We start from the raw sequence: 18,353 nt of genomic DNA on the forward strand, positions 1-18,353 counted from the left end.
CATGCACAGTAAGATGGTCAGTTCAGCATCTAGAATCTTCCTCCAGCACATAATGAGTCCCTTCCCAAATACCATACCCCCTCCTTCCCAGTTTCAATGGCAGCCGAAGCAGCAGCAAAGCAGAGGCTGACACTATATTTAAAACATAACTGCACGAATGAGAATTGAGATGAGCATAATATAAACACGAATGATAGGAAGATGGGCAACATATACATTTCATAAATAAATACATAAAATAAATAAACTTCATGCCGCACAAGTTTTCTGAGCAAGAGAATTAACTTTGGGTTCCCCCAAGATTTAAAAGGTTCAACCGTGCAGGTGCCCTTGCCTACAATTGGATGGTTAGCCTGCAAGCATCGCTAATGAAGCTGATTTTCTTCATGTTAACTTGTTCGGACTGTTCTGCAGAAAAGATCCGTCAACATTACAAGGCATTATTTACAGAACTATCCTGATCTTCCCCGACGCAATACTGGGAGGGTTGAAATTTTTGCTGTGTGGGCCCTTATCTTTGTTTAACTTCTTTCCCAAATGCTTTGCTGAAGCCTTGTTCCAGAGAGCAGGAGTGAAAGCTTTTGGGAGTGATAATGCTTTGTGCAAACTAAAAGGAAACACAATTGAAAATCACTACAATTGTAGTTGGACAATATATTTCGCTTGTCACCTCCAGGTAGGACATCAATAAATATTGCCGTTCTGTGCTCTGAAATGTCTGTCATTATATTAAGAACAAGAACTGAAAGCGCCCTGAAGTTTAAGAACCAGTCTTAAGCTGGCTTCACAGCCTTTTGCCATGTTTCCTTCTTTCTATATTTCGTATAGGCTTCAATCCCAATTTTCCTACGTTAATAAATTTTGTCTTGTGAAAGAGGCAGGTAGGTTACAATTAAAAGATTGTTGGGAGATTAAAAATACCACCGTATTTATTTGTCATTCATTTAGCAAATTTATATCATCATATATCATCATCATATATTATCATCATATATCATCATCATATATTATCATCATCATATATCATCATTGAAGAGCCGAGGTGGAGCAGTGGTTAAATGCAGCACTGCAGGCTACTGCTAGATCAGCAGTTCAGCGGTTCAAATCTCACCGGCTCAGGGTTGACTCAGCCTTCCATCCTTCCGAGGTGGGTAAAATGAGGACCCAGATTGTTGGGGGCAATATGCTGACTCTCTGTAAACCGCTTAGAGAGGGCTGAAAGCCCTATGAAGCGGTATATAAGTCTACTGCTATTGCTATTGCTATCATCATCATCCATTCACTAGAAATGATTCTGGGCTGCATACAGCAAAAAAAGGAAGTATAGAAACAATAACCCTGTCAAATATAGTCATATTTTTAAAAAGTACACTCAAGGGATTTGATCATCAATGAAATCACCTCAAGCTGTCATTGGTTCCTTGAAACCCCTTCCCCCTTAGGCCTGATGACACAGCCAGGTCTTGAAAGACTTAGCAATAGCAGTTCGACTTATATACCGCTTCATAGGGCTTTCAGCCCTCTCTAAGCGGTTTACAGAGTCAGCATATCGCCCCCAACAACAATCCGGGTCCTCATTTCACCCAACTCGGAAGGATGGAAGGCTGAGTCAACCCTGAGCCGGTGAGATTTGAACCGCTGAACTGCAGATAGCAGTCAGCTGAAGTGGCCTGCAGTATTGCACTCTACCCACTGCGCCACCTCGGCTCACTTCTAGGAAATAAGTTATAATTTATTCATGTCAGGATAGTGGTGAAGACTTGAAACTCTAAAGCCGAAACTCTAAAGTCCTGGGGACTGGATCTGGCCCATGGGGTGCTTAGATCTGGCCCGCAGGGTTGCAGTGAAAAACAGAGAAGGACCAGCCTGTGGTGCTTCTTCCAGTGAAAACAGAACTTGAGAGGGCCACGGGTGGCCCTCCCCACCTCCATTATCACTGGCAGAGGGTTGCAGGAGGCTGTTGTAGGTGAAAACGGAACTCGGGAGTCCATTTTTGCTGGCAGAGCGCTTGTGCCGCCACAGGCACCCCCAACACAAATAATGTTGAGCTGGCCATGCCCACCCTAGCCACGCCCACCCCAGCCCTCCAAGGTCAACCCTCAATGAAATCGAGTTTGATACCCCTGCTCTATAGCATGACATTTTCTTTGGCGATATTGCACAGAGGCACTCTTCAGAAGATCAGCTGGGAAGGAGTGCTTTGCGGAAGCTACCTGTAGGAGGCAGCAACAGGGTATCTCTTTGCTGTTATCCGGTGGCAACATTTGCATTTTGATAAAAATGTGCATTTTTATAATACATATCAAGCATGACTAGCTGGTACACTAAATGATCATGATATCTTGGGGAGGCAGGAGAGTGGTACAGAGGCATGCAAGATGGGAAGGAGAAGAAGTGGCAAAATCTGAGACATGAGACTGGACCTCATTATGCAAAAAATACTTGAATCTATTATTGAGGTAAAAATGTGCTCAGTTTTCCAGCTTCATAAATTCCCTTCCTTCCTTCCTTCCTTCCTTCCTTCCTTCCTTCCTTCCTTCCTTCCTTCCTTCCTTCCCTCCTTCCTTTCCTTCTTTCCTTCTTTCTTTCTTTCTTTCTTTCTTTCTTCCTTCCTTCCTTCTTTCTTCTCTTCTCTTTCTTTTCTTCCTTCTTTATCTTTCTTCCTTCCTTCTCTCCCTCCTTTTCTTTCTTTCTTTCTTTCTTTCTTCTCTTTCTTTCTTTTTTTCTTTCTTTATCTTCCTTCCATATGTCCCTCTTTCTTGCTTTCTTGCTTCTCTCTTTCTTTCTCCTTCTTCCTTTTCTTCTCTTCCTTCCTTTCTTTCTTGCTTTCCTTCTTCTCTTTTCTTTCCTTTCTTCCCTCTTCTTTATCTTCATTCCTTCCTTCTCTTCCTCACTCACTCTCTTTCTTTTCTTCTTTCTTTCTGTTCTTCTTTATCTTTCTTCCCTCCCTCCCTCTTTCTTGCTTTTTTGCTCTTCTCTCTCTCTTTTCTCTCTCTCTTTTCTCTCTCTCTTTTATTTCTTTCTTACTTTCTTTCTTTGTTTCTTTCTATCTTTCTTTGTTTCTTACTTTCTTTCTTTCTTCTCCCTACCCCTTCTCTTTCTTTTCTCACTCTCCTCCTGAATTTTTATGTGGGAGCTAATGTGTTTGCCATTTGTATTTTTATGAAAGTTGTGTTTGCTTTAGCCTCACCATGGTTACTGAGTTACAAACGACAGACTCAAGAATTCCTCTGTGAAACTGTATGAACAGCTCCTGGGGCAGCCTGAACTAGACCAGATGCAGGAGTTAGCAAGAGTGTGGGAGTTCCTACCAGAAAGATTACAATAAAACTGTGAGTAGTTTGCATCATTTTGGCATTAAATAAACTGCATTATTGTTGTTTAATTCAAAGTATCAGGGCAACAGCATCGGGGGTGATGGTGGTAAGAAGTGACAACCTTGTGGTCACAAATGCAATGTTCTGCCCCCTTTTAAAATGTGAATTACATTTAAAAAAGAATCAGGGTTTCAATCATATGGTTGCATAATGAATATTTTGGAGTAGGCCCCTGCTCCACAACTATGACAATTGGCCATGGGCAAGTCACCGCAGGACAAGAGTTACACTAATATCAAAGAAATGGTGGAATAGAATAATTAAAGACATGATGCAAAAGGAAGGGAAGAATCAGAGGTGGGATTCAGCAGGTTCTGACCAGTTCTGGAGAACCGGTAGCGGAACTTTTGAGTAGTTTGGAGAACCGGTAAATATCACCTCTGGCTGGCCACGCCCCCACCTATTCTCTGCCTCCCGAGTCCCAGCTGATCAGGAGGGAATGGGGATTTTGCAGTAACCTTCCACTGGAGTGAGGAAGGAATGAGGATTTTACAGTATCCTTTCCCTGCCACGCCTACCAAGCCACGCCAACCAAGCCATGCCCCCAGAACCGGTAGTAAAAAAAAAGTTTGAATCTCACGACAGGGCAGAATGAAATGTGAATGGCAAAAATTAAAATAATTTTTATTTATTTAAAATAATTATATAGAATTGTTAAATTGTCCCCGCAACAAGATTTCCTGTGGCGAATTGGCCATGGTGAGTTTTCCCGCAGAGAGTTGACCGTGGCAAGTTGTCCTATTCCCCTCTACTCCTCATGGACGTCTTCCTTTGGATGCTCAGGGGAAAAAAACGAAAAGAGTTTCCAAGACATTCCTTGAAGAAGTTGAGGCAGGAAATGCAGAGATTTTTCTAATCAATCTTTAGAAAACTCTTTCATCAAAATAAAGCTCTCCAAACAGCAGAAAGATATCTAAAATAATAGTAAACAAAGCTGATCATTCTTGCTGGAAATTGTGTTTGACTAATTCTTTTTTTTTTAAAAAAAAACCAAATTGATGTTGACATACACAGTTTATTTTTCAGCCTGTCACATTTGCTGTGAATTTTTTTATGCTAGCAAACAAATGGTGCCAAAGCTTCTTCCAAGGCATCATTTAGATTGCATACAACTAGATCATTGCTGCAGTAACAGATAATTTTGCAATTGTGTAAGCCTTGGGTTGCAAACAAGGCCTTTTAAGAACCCCATGGAGAACATCAATTAGTTGAAATTTAGCGTGTCATGACTGCCCCACCCAGGCCTACCCTTCAATGTGATTTTAAAAATCCCAAAGTTTTGAAGGTATAAATGGGAATGAAGAATAAACACCAGAGTTATTAGATACAAAGTGGTCCCTTACCAATGAATGAATAAATAAATACCGAATGCAACTGGTTCGCTATGAGATGATGAAACCAAAGCTGAATTTATCAGATTTCTGATTATGGTGAACAACCTACAAGTTTTCTATTTATCTTCCTGTTGCTTTTATTCCGATGTCTAGGTAGATCTATCATCATTTAACTCCTCCCTTTTCTGCAGTCTGCTTAAAAATATTATTGTCATTTGATTCATTAGATTCTGCTCTTCCTGGTTGTATTGATTTTTTTTTATGGGAAACAACTGGAGACATTTAATATTTCTGGTAAAGTTAAATGTGTTTTAGGTCTGTATTAATACCAATTTATTATAGAGTAAGACCCACTGAATCCAGGTGTCTGTCTGTCTGTCTGTCTATGTGTCTGTCTGTCTTTTTCTGTCTGTCTGTCTCTCTCTCTCTCTCTGTCTATCTGTCTGTCTGTCTCTGTCTGTCTGTCTATCTGTCTGTCTGTCTGTCTCTCTATCTGTCTGTCTGTCTCTGTCTCTCTGTCTGTCTGTATGTCTCTCTCTCTCTCATTTCCACATCCTATCATACCCAAACTCCTTCATTACAGTGATTATTACCCCAATTTAAGTCTCACTTCTCAAGCAGTCCTCGCTGTGAAAAAGAATCCCGATCAATAACTAAATAAAGGAGAAGCTTATTTGGAAAGCAGGGCTGAACAGAGCATTGTTGCTGGGAAAAAAAGACTAAAGTTGGTAAGAAGTTTATCTAATTTTGTTGCTATAAATAAACTAAAGTATGGTTTAATTGAAAGAAGCTATTTTATATAGAAACACATCAACCACCTGCTGCACCTGGGGACAAAAGAATACATTTAAAAGCCTCGGCCCCTCCACTGAATCCTTGATCTGCTTCTATTGTACAGTGTTCTGCGTGCATATAGACTTTCTATAAGCTATGGACTCTTCTAAGAAGCTGGCACAGATACTCCGCTCTGTATTGAGGAATGAGTCTCTTTTTGAAGAATTGTGATAAATAGGATGAAAATAGTTACAGCAACTCTTGTGCTTTCCTTGTTTTGATGCAATGTAACGCTCAGAGGTCAGTACAGGTGGCCATCTTACAACCATTCTTGCAGAGACCATTCAAAGTATCAATGATGTTGACAGTTATTACCAATCCTTGGCATTCTGGCCGTCACAGCATCCGTGCTGGCGTGTGATTATGATCCAGGTCTTTGGCATCCAGCTCACAGTGATGAGGTTGCAGCGAGCCATAGTCACATGATTAAAATTTATGCCCTTACTTCCCGGCTTCCGAAAAGTAGGCAATGGGGAAGCCAGCAGGAAGTTTGAAGTCGTGGTCATGTGAGATTGTTGCTTTTAACAACCTTTAACATTATTATGACATTATGGTATGTATGTATGTATGTATGTATGTATGTACAGTATGTATATATGTATGTATGTATGTATGTAACTCAGGTTTCGTATTTTAAGCTAAGCCAGAATGAGTGTGTTTTAACTTACTGACAACTCATTCAAGATCTTGATAAATTCTTATAGTCCTTTAATAAAGTATATAAATGAAAGGAAATTTTTGGAGCTTTTGTGCTGCTGCTTCACAACCACGTTGTTTTGCTTGGGTATCTATCTATCTATCTATCTATCTATCTATCTATCTATCTATCTATCTATCTATCTATCATCCATCCATCCATCATCCATCCATCCATCCATCCATCCATCCATCTATCATCCATCCATCCATCCATCCATCCATCCATCATCTATCTATCTATCTATCTATCTATCTATCTATCTATCTATCTATCTATCTATCTATCTATCTATCTATCTATCATTCTATATCATTGGTTCATCCATTGTAGAAGGAGTGGCACAACCTGGGGGCAGAGTTAAAAGTGGGATCAGCCTAGAATCGCTACATAGCCACAAGCAAAATAAATCCACCCCCCCCCCCTTGAATTTGGTTGACTTCTTATCTAATTCCAAGCAGGTGCTAACTATGAGTTGAGAATATTCCTATGCGTAGGCATGAGTAGCCATGAATTAGTTTAACTGGGCCTTTTCTGTTTGCCTGTCTGTTTATCTCTATCTCTCTATGCACACACATAGACATGGAGATAGACACACTTGCCAAATTGGCTGGCAAAGTTCTAGTCAAGTTTGGAAGCTTGCAAATCACTACGATAGGGCAACTTCCCTAAACTATCCAGGTGTGATACCTTCCAACACATCTTTCTCCAGCCAACACAATCAATTGATGATGAACCTTGGAAGTGGCAAGCAAACCCGTGCAGAAATTGTTAAGTTGAGGAATGCTGCCTTAGGAACTTAAACCTGTTTGAGATGGGCCAAAAGTAACATTTGCAGCTCGGTGTAGATGCCTGGAACTATTTGCAGGTGTTCCAGAGAGCATGCCAATGAATTGCTCCTCTACACAGCAGCATCTTGGCGTGCTGTGATATGAGTTTATTCAAAACCTAGTGTGGGTCCTTAAAGGTTGAATCAGGTGCAGCTGTGTTAATTTAAGGTTATAGTTACAAACCCCAAGCATGTTAGAAAGATTTGGCATTGTGGCTTTAGATAAGGGCAGGTCCCAACGGAGCATCTTTGAAACTGCAGAGCCTTTGAGATGTCCACATTTTTCATGCCCTCCATCAGAGAGCGGCCACCTTTCTAAATGTGAAGTTCCTAGGTGGAGCAAAAGGTTCTGCCTTCAGTCAGCCCTGCCTCCAGGGAAGCTTCAACTTCAAAAGAGGGGAAGGAGATTAAAGCTCGCCTTCCCACAGAGATGACTCCTTTGTTGGACTCCAGAGACTAAACCTTCAAATGTAAAACTCCTGGCACCAACTTACAAGAATTTCACCCTTCCCATTAACAACCTATAATGTTTAAACCAGGTGATAGCGTTCTTTTTTTTTTTTTCATTTGAAATTCCAAATTATCCAGAATAATTAATGGGACATTAATAGAGAGGGACCTTTATATTTTATTTCCTGCACGTTCGTGCAGCTGACTTAATGGAAGCATTAAAACTGTCCGAGTTAGTATAGTCTATATCTATTTTTTTAAACTGCTGTAGTGAAAAGATGGAGAAAAGGTAGTTATATATTACTTCTTTCAGCTCCTGGATAGATGAATGACAATATGCCAGAAGAAAGTTAGTGGCCATCTGTCTGTATTTATATACTGTATAAAAGCCAAATACCACTCACTCAACACAAAATCTCCAGAACCGTAAAGCCTACAAACTTGAAATTTGACACGTATGTTCCTCTTGACGTCTAGGTGCTCACTAAGAAAGCATTTTTTAAAATGACCATCAGGTAATTAGTATTTCTTATGCAGAGATTAACACACTCTGATCCTAAGGAGTTCTACTCCCCCTCCCCACCTGAAAAGAACTCTGTTCCATCTGCCAGTTGCCTCACATTCCGTTACCTCAGTTCAAACTGGCAGACATTCCACTCCTTCAGCCAGGAGGAGCCTGGGGCTCCTTACGGTACTAAAAGCCGGTACCTCACCAAAATGTCTATGCCTTCCACCTATGGAACTGTTTCCTGACTCAAAGCGGCAGGAGCGATATTCCCTTATGTGTTTCAATCACCGACCACCACCGAGCCAACGGATTGAACTGGAGTGAACTGGATTTCTCCTGGATTGCACGATCACATAGTTTCATTGTGAAGTACGGGTATCCAGCTAGTACACACACACACACACACACACACACACACACACACACACACACACTTGAGAGCTTTCCTCTGGCTGAGTTAAGTATAGAGGACAGGGAATTATATTCTTTCCCCCCCCATATGTGCGCTTCCAAGTCATTGATCCTGGGGATTGCCTGGACATCCCTACAATTTTCTTGGCAAGATTAGGGAAGAGATTTGCCACTGCCTGTTTTCTAGGGCTGCGTGGGTACGACAGGCTGAAGGTCCTCCATTGTAGATGACAAGATTTAATTGAGCAGGAAAACATCTTTCAGACAGAACTCTGTCTTCGTGCTTGGTTATTTTCCTTAAACTCTCTCATTAGCACATAGACTTTTTTATTTTTATATTTCCTATCTGAGAAAAAAAAATGAAGAAAAAGAGCTGAGGTGGCGCAGTGGTTAGAGTGCAGTACTGCAGGCCACTTCAGCTGACTGTTATCTGCAGTTCAGCCGTTCAAATCTCACCGGCTCAAGGTTGACTCAGCCTTTCATCCTTCCGAGGTGGGTGAAATGAGGACCCAGACTGTGGGGGCGATATGCTGACTCTGTAAACTGCTTAGAGAGGGCTGAAAGCCTTATGAAGCGATATATAAATCTAACTGCTATTGCTATTGCTAAAACTGAACAGTAGCTTTGCTCTTCATTCATTCTCAGTCAGCCAGCAGAGGCTTTCTGGAACCCTTCAGAAGAATCTTGTTACTTTGGATAAAAATATGGTGGATCCTGCAAAACATCTTCAAAAGAAGGATAAAATTCACCCCCCAGTTGTTTTTACTGGGTATATGTATTGACTTTACAGCAGTAGAGACTAATTTGGTTCTGTACTTAATAACGGCAGCAAGACTCTTGGTGGCGCAGTACTGGAAGAAGAAAGATTTACCTTCAATTCAAGAATGGACTTTGAAAGTTATGAACTTAGCCGAAATGGCCAAAATTTCAGCATATCTCGAAGAACATTCAAACGAGAGATATAAACGAGACTGGAAAAAATGGATTGATTACATAAAAAGTAAATATGGGACTAAGAAACTCCAGATAGCTTATGCTTAGTATCAGTAACAATTTAAATTGTTTAAAATTTGGGTAACAGTAAGAAGCTGAGCTCAATGTAGAGATATTTTAGACTGTGATTGTCCAAAAGTTATACCACGTATGGTCTTTGGGAAGTCGGGGGGAGGGAAGGGAGGTGGGGATTTAGGGGGAGGGGGAGGGGGGAAATACAATATGTGTTAAATTCCATGATTGCATTTGTATACTGTGGCTTTTTAATGTTAGTGCGAAAACAGAACAAACCGAATATACTGGAAGGTAATAGAAATATACCGAAGGAAAGAGTCGAGTGAAAGAAGAAGGAGGGTGGAGAGGGTGAGAGAGAGGAGGAGGAGAAGGGAGGGAGGGAATGGATTAGAGGGAGTGATAGGGTTAGGGTTAGAAAGAAGGGGAGGGGAAGTAGGCGTAGAGGGGTGTGTGAGAAGGAAGAATGAAAGTTGGAGGGGATTGAAAGAGGGTGTATGGTGGGCCAAGGTGGTATATTGGGTTTGTATTGTAGAGGACATTTTCTATATAAGTGAGGGCCGTGTTTATTATTCAATGTTATATGCCCTGATTAAGCACAGTAAATATGTGATTGTATAGAATGAAAAACATAATAATATATATATATATATAAAAAAAGAAGAATCTTGTTACTTTTATTGTTTTTCTTATGGTACCTACTCAAAGTCAGACTCAAAATATCGGAATATTGAAGGCGATGAGGAGTTGTGTTCTAATTCAACACCGTGTTCTCTCTTTTGAAGTATGGAAGAAATAAAAGCGTAGTTCTTTCTGAGATAATATCTGAAACAATCAGTGGGGTTGAGATGGCCTGAACTACACTGGAAAGGATGCTCGAAGTTAGGAGCAGAGCACTGCAGGTGGAAACACCAAACCATTTATTCCTTGGACCTGCTCTTTGCTTTATTTGCAAGGGGGGGGGGGATTACAAGCCAGTTGTCCACAACGTGTTGTTCATTCATTGTGTTTCTTTCTTTAGTCTCCAATTTCTTCTCCAACTAGAGCGTAGAGGTGGAAGATCTATAGATAGACATAGAGATGCCAATCTCTCAAAAATAATTCTTTGGTTCCTCTACAGAGTTAATTCTTTTTCCAGCACTTAAGACTGTGTGGTGACCTTGATTACCTGAAAGAAAATCCCATTAAATACAAAGGAAATGACTTCTCGGAAGCTGCATATAAAGAGTTCATGGCACCTGTAGTCAATCTCTCTTTCTCTTTTAAGCAAAATGTAACCCCACGTTCCGGAAAGAGTAGAAAAATATAAAAGGACTCCTGAGCGCAGATCCTACCCTTCAATTTGTGCCAAATGTTATACTTCCATGTCTGCCTGTTTCCTAGTGATTCATTCCTGAAGCAGCCCCTTCATTACTCAGAGATTAGGACTCTTTTGCTACAGGTGAACTTTCTTCAATGAATAGCATTTCTTATGGCAATGTTTCTCTCCTCTGCCCCCACCGTCCTCCAAACTCAGCTGATTCATGACATACTGAGTCATGGGTGAAATTCAGCAGGTTCTGAGAGGTTCTGGAGAACCAGCAAATACAACTTCTGACTGGACCATAGGTGGGTTGCTGCCGGTTTGGCCTGGATCTGTTGAACCAGTAGTGGAATTCAGGCCTGGGTCACAGAACCAGCAACGACCCAGGCCTGTTACGCCCCTGAGCGTTGCTTGGCTGCCTTATTGTTGCTTGGCTTATTGTTGCTTGGCTGCCGCCATTTTGGATTTTAGTGACCGTGCATGCTCAGTTCACTGTAAATTGTTCTGCACATCCATACACAACAATTTACATTGAACTGTGAACACACACGTTTCGCTTGGGTTGCGAACTGGCAGTAACGCCAGCAGCACCCCCCCCCCTTTGGACTGGCCCCAGAGTTGGGAAGGAGTGGGGATTTTGCAGTATCCTTCCCCTGTCACACCCACCAAGCCCCGCCCACAGAACCGGTAGTAAAATAAAATTGAATTTCGCTACTGTATTGAGTATATAAACTCAGTAGTAACTTCTGAAACACCATGGATAACAAATGCTTTGCGTTTCACTAAATTGCTGATAGTCTCTTTCAATCACTGGGACCCAAGGTTGTGTCTGGATTTTTTTCTGCTTCTACCTCAGAGGTTGTTTTTTATTAAAAAAAATTGAAAACAATTAAAATGTTGATAACTATTACAGAAATAGAAACAAGAGGTATGATCCTTTCTTTTCCCCTGAGATGAAAGAAAGAAGGAAAGAAAGAGAAAAGGAAGAAAGAAAGAAAGAAAAAGAAAGAAGGAAGGAAGGAAAAAAAGAAAGAAAGAAGGAAGGAAGGAAAGAAAGAAAGAAAGAAAGAAAGAAAGAAGGGGTGTCTTCTTAAATATATATTAAAAAGATGATTCAGGAAGGCTAAAGCTGTTTTTCTGACACTTTTTCTCTCCCCTTAATTGTTCTTCCCTACAGGATAAAAAAAATTATTAGGTAACAATGAAGCTTTCCTGATATTTTCACAACTGACCCTGATCTTCCACCACCGATGTATCAACAAGGAGAAAAGAAAGCTTTGAGCGACCAACCTATTATGGAAGCATTGTGACTGGACTACTAAAATGTTCTTATCTATAAGCCTTCACGGGAAATTCCTTCCAGACTCACAATGCCACACAAAGTCGAAATCAAAGCACACTATTTTTCCAACTAGACTTCTAATCCGCTGTTCGTTTAATATAGAATTTAGATGATGGGGAGCTATTTTTGTACACTTCAGCATACCTTGATAACTTGCTTTGCCAGTACAAAATTAAAACTCCTACCAGTGGGCTACCAAACGGGAAGTGGGGGGTGGGTGGGATATCTGAGCAAGGAACACCTTTGATTGACTAAGCTTCTGCATCTGCTGTGTGTTTTCTGACACAAATACAACACAGAAGGAGGCAGTATATAACGGGAAAGGACTACTTTGAGAGCTGAGAAGATAGCAGACTTAAGCGTACTGCAGGATGCCCTCTCTGCTCCACATTGGGGTGATAAAAGAACTCATTCCTGGGTTTGAGAAGTCCATACTGCATTTCTCTCCATCAGTGAGTCTAGCTCTCTTAGCTCACTTTCATTCTCTTTGTTCAGTTCATTCGGTCTTAATTTTCACACTTGCACAGAGTTTGAGTTTGAGTTTTATTAGAATTTGTAGGCCGCCCTTTTCCCTGAGGGGACTCAGGGCGGCTCACATAAAACTGGGAAGGGGGGAACACAAACATCAAGATAGAAGACATATAATAAAATGGTAGGCAACATACATTCATCATTCGGGAGGGGTAACTATCCTTATCCCCAGGCCTGACGGGCGAGCCAGTTCTTCAAGGCTATGCGGAAGGCTTGGACGGTGGAGAGGGTACGAATCTCCACGGGGAGCTCGTTCCAAAGGGCCGGGGCTACTGCTGAGAAGGCCCTCCTCCTTGTGGTTGCCAGCCAACACTGGCTGGCCGATGGAATACGGAGGAGGCCTAGTCTATGGGATCTTATTGGTCGCAGGGAGGTAATTGGCAGAAGGCGGTCTCTCAAGTATCCAGATCCACTGCCATGTAGGGCTTTATGGGTGATTAATAGCACCTTGAAGCGCATCCGGAGATCGACAGGCAGCCAGCGCAGCTCGCGGAGGATGGGTGTTATGCGGGTGAATCGAGGTGCACCCGCAATCACTCGCGCGGCTGCGTTCTGAACTAGCTGAAGCCGCCGGATGCTCTTCAAGGGCAGCCCCATGTAGAGCACATTGCAGTATTCCAGCCTAGAGATCACAAGGGCCCGAGTGACTGTTGTGAGAGCCTCCCGATTCAGGTAGGGTCGCAACTGGCGCACCAGGCGAACCTGGGCGAATGCCCCCCTGGTCACAGCCGTTAGGTGGTGGTCAAATGACAGCTGTGGATCCAGGAGGACTCCCAAGTTGCGAACCCTCTCTGAGGGGTGCAAAATTTCACCCCCCAGCCTGAGTGTTGGAATATTAGTCAAATCTTTGGGAGGAAAACACAACAGCCACTCGGTCTTTTCTGGGTTGAGCACAAGCTTGTTAACCCTCATCCAGTCCATAACGGCCTCAAGACCCCGGCTCATCACATCTGCCGCTTCATTGAGTTGGCACGGGGCGGACAGATACAATTGAGTATCGTCCGCATATTGATGGTATCTAATCCCGTGCCTGCGGATGATCTCTCCCAGCGGTTTCATGTAGGCAGCCCTTCCATCGTTCCAGAAAGCAGGAGATAGGCCATGATAACAAAAGGAGAAGAATGACATTGGGTAAAGGCTCTAGGTAACCCTACCTCCAGCGCTTAGTTCCACTTTGAATGTTATCCCTCAGTAGAAACACAAACTGCTATCTATGTGTAGCATTTAGGGTCCCGAGGCTGGAGATGAAAAGAATGTAATCCACTCATGGATAGCTGAATCAACCAAAGTTTATTGGGCATCCAGAATTGACATGAGAATCAACAGCAAAATTATTCATCATGAAACATCATACTCATAGTGTTTTCAGCTTCTTTGAGTTCTACCTACTTTACGTGTTATATCATTATTGGCTAACAAGTCTCCAAGGCATAATAATTGGTTAGTCCTTACATCATTGGTGTTCATGAGAACGTTCACGTTGTAATAGCTGAGTAAATCAAGTGTCATCAAATGAGTGAATAAAATGTTGCAGGTTATTACTTTGTTTCATCCCGTGTGCTTGAACCATGCCTGGGAACACTGCAAGCAAAGAATAGCTGACAGGCAAATATTTTCTGCAGATTGCTGCAGTTTTTACTTACACGTGTAACCTCAGTTCTCAGGACCATTCAGATGATTCACTGTAAAAACCCTACACCTATGGCTCAAGGTGCTAAGTAAACCTAACTAGAATATGATAGGAGAAAACCAAAGTTATTATTAGCCTTTTGAGACAGGCCACATCAGGAAACAGTGTGCTGCAGCTGCCAAAAAAGCCAACGCAATCCTAGGCTGCATCAACAGAGGGATAGAATCAAGATCACATGAACTGTTAATACCAGTGTCAGGCCTGCAGTGGTTCCTTTAAGAATCTTTGGCCTGCCACACTCTGATTAAGGGGGGGGGGATTAGCAAGGGGTAGAATGTGTTGTTTTCAAAATAAAAAATTCCTTTCTAGAAGCTCCAGATCATCTTTTGTCTCCCAAACCTTTGCACCTGATTGGAAGCAGTTGGGCGTAGGTGCTAGCGTGGAAGAAGATTGGACCATGTGATGGATTATGGGTGTGGGGACAAGATCATGAACTTTTAACTGGGTGGGATTCTGATGCAACTTCCAGAATTGGGATTCCATAGCACGATGCCAACATGCCTGCCTTATTAAATTGAAACTTTAAGCATAGTTTTGCCTTCGATTCTGATTTAATTCTGCATGATATATGGAATGCTGACAACCAGTTCATAAGATCACACTTGGAATATTGCATCCAGTTTTGGTTGCCAGGATAGAAAAAAAAAGATGTTGAAACTGTAGAAAGAGTGGAGAGAAGAGCAACAAAAACGATTAGGAGACCAGAAGCTAAAACATATGAAGAACGGTTGCAGGAACTGGGTATGTCTAGTTTAATGAAAAGAAGGACGAGGGGAGACATGATAGCAGTCTTCCAATATATGAGAGGCTGCCACAAAGAAGAGGGCACCAACCTATTCTCCAAAGCACCTGAACGCAGGTCAAGAAGCAATGGGTGGAAACTAATCAAGGAGAGACTAAATCTAGAACTAAGGAGAAATTTCCTGACAGCGAGAACAATTAATCAGTGGAACAACTTGCCTCCAGAAATTGTGTGTGCTCCAACACTGGAGGTTTTTAACAAGAGGTTGGACAGTCATTTGTCTGAGATGGTATCAGGTCTTCTGTTTGAGCAAGGGGTTGGACTAGAAGACCTCCAAGGTCCATTCCAATTCTCACCTCCTGGACATAAACTGTTACAATAGCAGTAGCAATAGCAGTAGACTTATATACCGCTTCATAGGGCTTTCAGCCCTCTCTAAGCGGTTTACAGAGAGTCAGCATATTGCCCCCAACAATCTGGGTCCACAACTTAAGACAGGGCATTGCATGCCAAAACAATCAGACACAAAGCCATTTCCCCCCTCCCATCAATCTGCCTTATGCCCTCGGATGTCAATCCATCTAGCAGGGCTGCATTACTATTATCCTCTCATCTTTCCTATTTCTATTTCCTTAGCTTCCTATGACTATAATTTTATTGTTTGCATCTTATGATTTATGTTGATTGCTTCCATTCAATAGCTTTCTGTCTTATGATTTGTTTGTATTTTGTGGTTATGTTGTTTCTATTTAATATCCAATTATGATTTATGTGGGTTGCTATTTAGTACATTTAGTGTTGTATCTTATGATTTATGATTGCATTTTATGATTATTTTTTATTTTATTTCTTTATTTGTCAAAAAGTACAAGGAAACGAGTATGAAAACACATAAAAATGGCACAAATAAATGGATATAAATAAGCAAAAACATAGCCATACACACATAAAAAGAGGATATATAAATGGGACAGTAGGACAGGGAGGCACACTGGTGCGCTTATGCACGCCCCCTTAGGGAGCTCTTAAGAAATGTGTAAGGTCCACAGTAGACAGTTTAAGGTAAAAGGAATGGAGGGTTGGAGGAACTAACAACAGGATCAGGTAGGGCATCCCACACACTTGCTACTCTATTGCTGAAATCGTTTTTCCTGCAATCAAGATCAGAACGGATCACATTTAGTCTGTATCTATTGATAAGCCCTTCTGTTATTGCAGTTGAAGTGAAATTAGCCATTAACAGGTAGGACGTTATAGCAGATGATCTTGTGCACTGAGCTCAGGTTGGAATGTAGACCGCCTGGTTCAAGGTGATCCAGGCCTAAAATTTCAAGCCTGGTGGCAGATGGAATTTCCTTACGAGCAGAGGAGTTGGGTACTCTTCTCGTAAAAAAACCCCTCTGGGCCTTCTCTAATGTTTTAACGTCCGAAATGCAGTGATCGTGATTGATACTTATTGCTTGCGTGTACACTGAGAGCTTATGTCAGCACCTCTCCCTTAAATAATTAGGAAAGAAAGACCACGAGACTCCATGTGTGGAAATCAAGTGTACTTTTACTAATTATAAATGATTAAAGGCATAGCGAAGCGAAATCTGAATATTTAGGCGCGAAAGCGATTGATATATAGAATAGCGCATTCCCCACCCCTTGGCATCACAGTTACAGTCCAATCATAATTCTCCCAAGTGTCAGGTGCGAGATAACTTCAAAAGGCATCACGAAGATGGAATGTCGGTGCCGTTAGTCCTGGCGGGAAACTCCCACGCATGCGTAGTCCGATCAGCAGCTGAACTCCAGAAACTTCCTCCAGCACAATGAGTAACCCCTCCCAAATACCATGCCCTCCCTCCCCGTTTCATGGCAGCCGAAGCAACAGCAAAGCAGAGGCTGACAGCTTATGCATCGCAGACAAATTCCTTGTGTGTCCAATCACGCTTGGCCAATAAAGAATTCTATTCTATTCTTATGCTGTTATTCTGTGAAGGGAAGTCACTTTATTGTTCCAAGGAATAATACCAGCATCTATCAGAAACTCTGCTAGAATTTCACACTGCTTCCTCTTCTATCAAACAGGTTCAAGGTGGGGTTAATCTGAGCTTCTTTCTCCTACTTATCACTTGCCCAGGACTGAGTGGTGTCCTATTTCACCTTGACTGTGCCTGCACACCTTCCTCAAGGCTATTCATATGTGCCTCTGCAGTATCAGGTAACCTATGCTGTAAAACATAAACTCATTAACCAAATATTGTACAATATTTTTGTGAATATGTTTGCTTATACATTTATTTTAGCTTCCTTGCTGATTCAATTAAAAAAAAACCCACCCAATTGTGATGATGACTGCTAATTAATAATTACCAAGAGCCAAGGTGGCGCAGTGGTTAGAGTGCAGTACTGCATGCCACTTCTGTTATCTGCAGTTCGGCGGTTCAAATCTCACCGGCTCAAGGTTGACTCAGCCTTCCATCCTTCCGAGGTGGGTAAAATGAGGACCCGGATTGTTGTTGGGGGCGATATGCTGACTCTGTAAACCGCTTAGAGAGGGCTGAAAGCCCTATGAAGCGGTATATAAGTCTAACTGCTAAGTCTAACTGCTAGTTCATTCTACTACTCGAGGACAGCTGTGTGATTTTGTGCTTGCACCCCCATGCTGGTTTCGCCCTTTCCGCTGGCTTTGTTCTTTTCATCCTGTGTTGCAAGTATTCGATCCCTCAGGTGTGTTATTAAAATCCCAATTTCCAGGTAATAGAGCATCATTTTACACTATATGATACCACGTTGTGGTTCTCACTATCCGAGAGGCCCCGTGTTAGAAAATCTGCAAAGAAATAAAAGGAAATGGTTCCTTAGCAACAGGAACTCTCTGTCAAAGAAAAAGAACAGATCTCTCCGTTTGCCTGTTGCTCTGAAAGTACTTGAAACTTTTTAGACCCATTCTCAAAATATTTATGCTACTAATATGAAAAATAAAGGAAATCATTTCATATCAAAGTACTGACAAAGTAACGTCTAAGAGCTTTAAACACTTTATCCTCAAAATTGACACGGGGCATCTTACTGTCTTCTGAAAGTGTCTATATTAAAATGATTTTAAAAGTTACGTTTGCGCATTTATCCTAAAGTGGTGCAGTTTAGTTCTTCTCTGATACCTGAACTTTAAGTAAACGAGGCATAATAATAAAAGAAATCACCCAAAAGCAAATTAGATTATAATAAGGTAAACTAAGGAGTCCCCGTTCCTAAAGGCTCAGCAGCTAAGATGCTGAGCTTCTTGATCAAAAAGGTTGGCAGTTCGGT

This window comes from Thamnophis elegans, chromosome 4, assembly GCF_009769535.1.
Source record: "Thamnophis elegans isolate rThaEle1 chromosome 4, rThaEle1.pri, whole genome shotgun sequence".
Taxonomy (NCBI): Eukaryota; Metazoa; Chordata; class Lepidosauria; order Squamata; family Colubridae; genus Thamnophis; species Thamnophis elegans.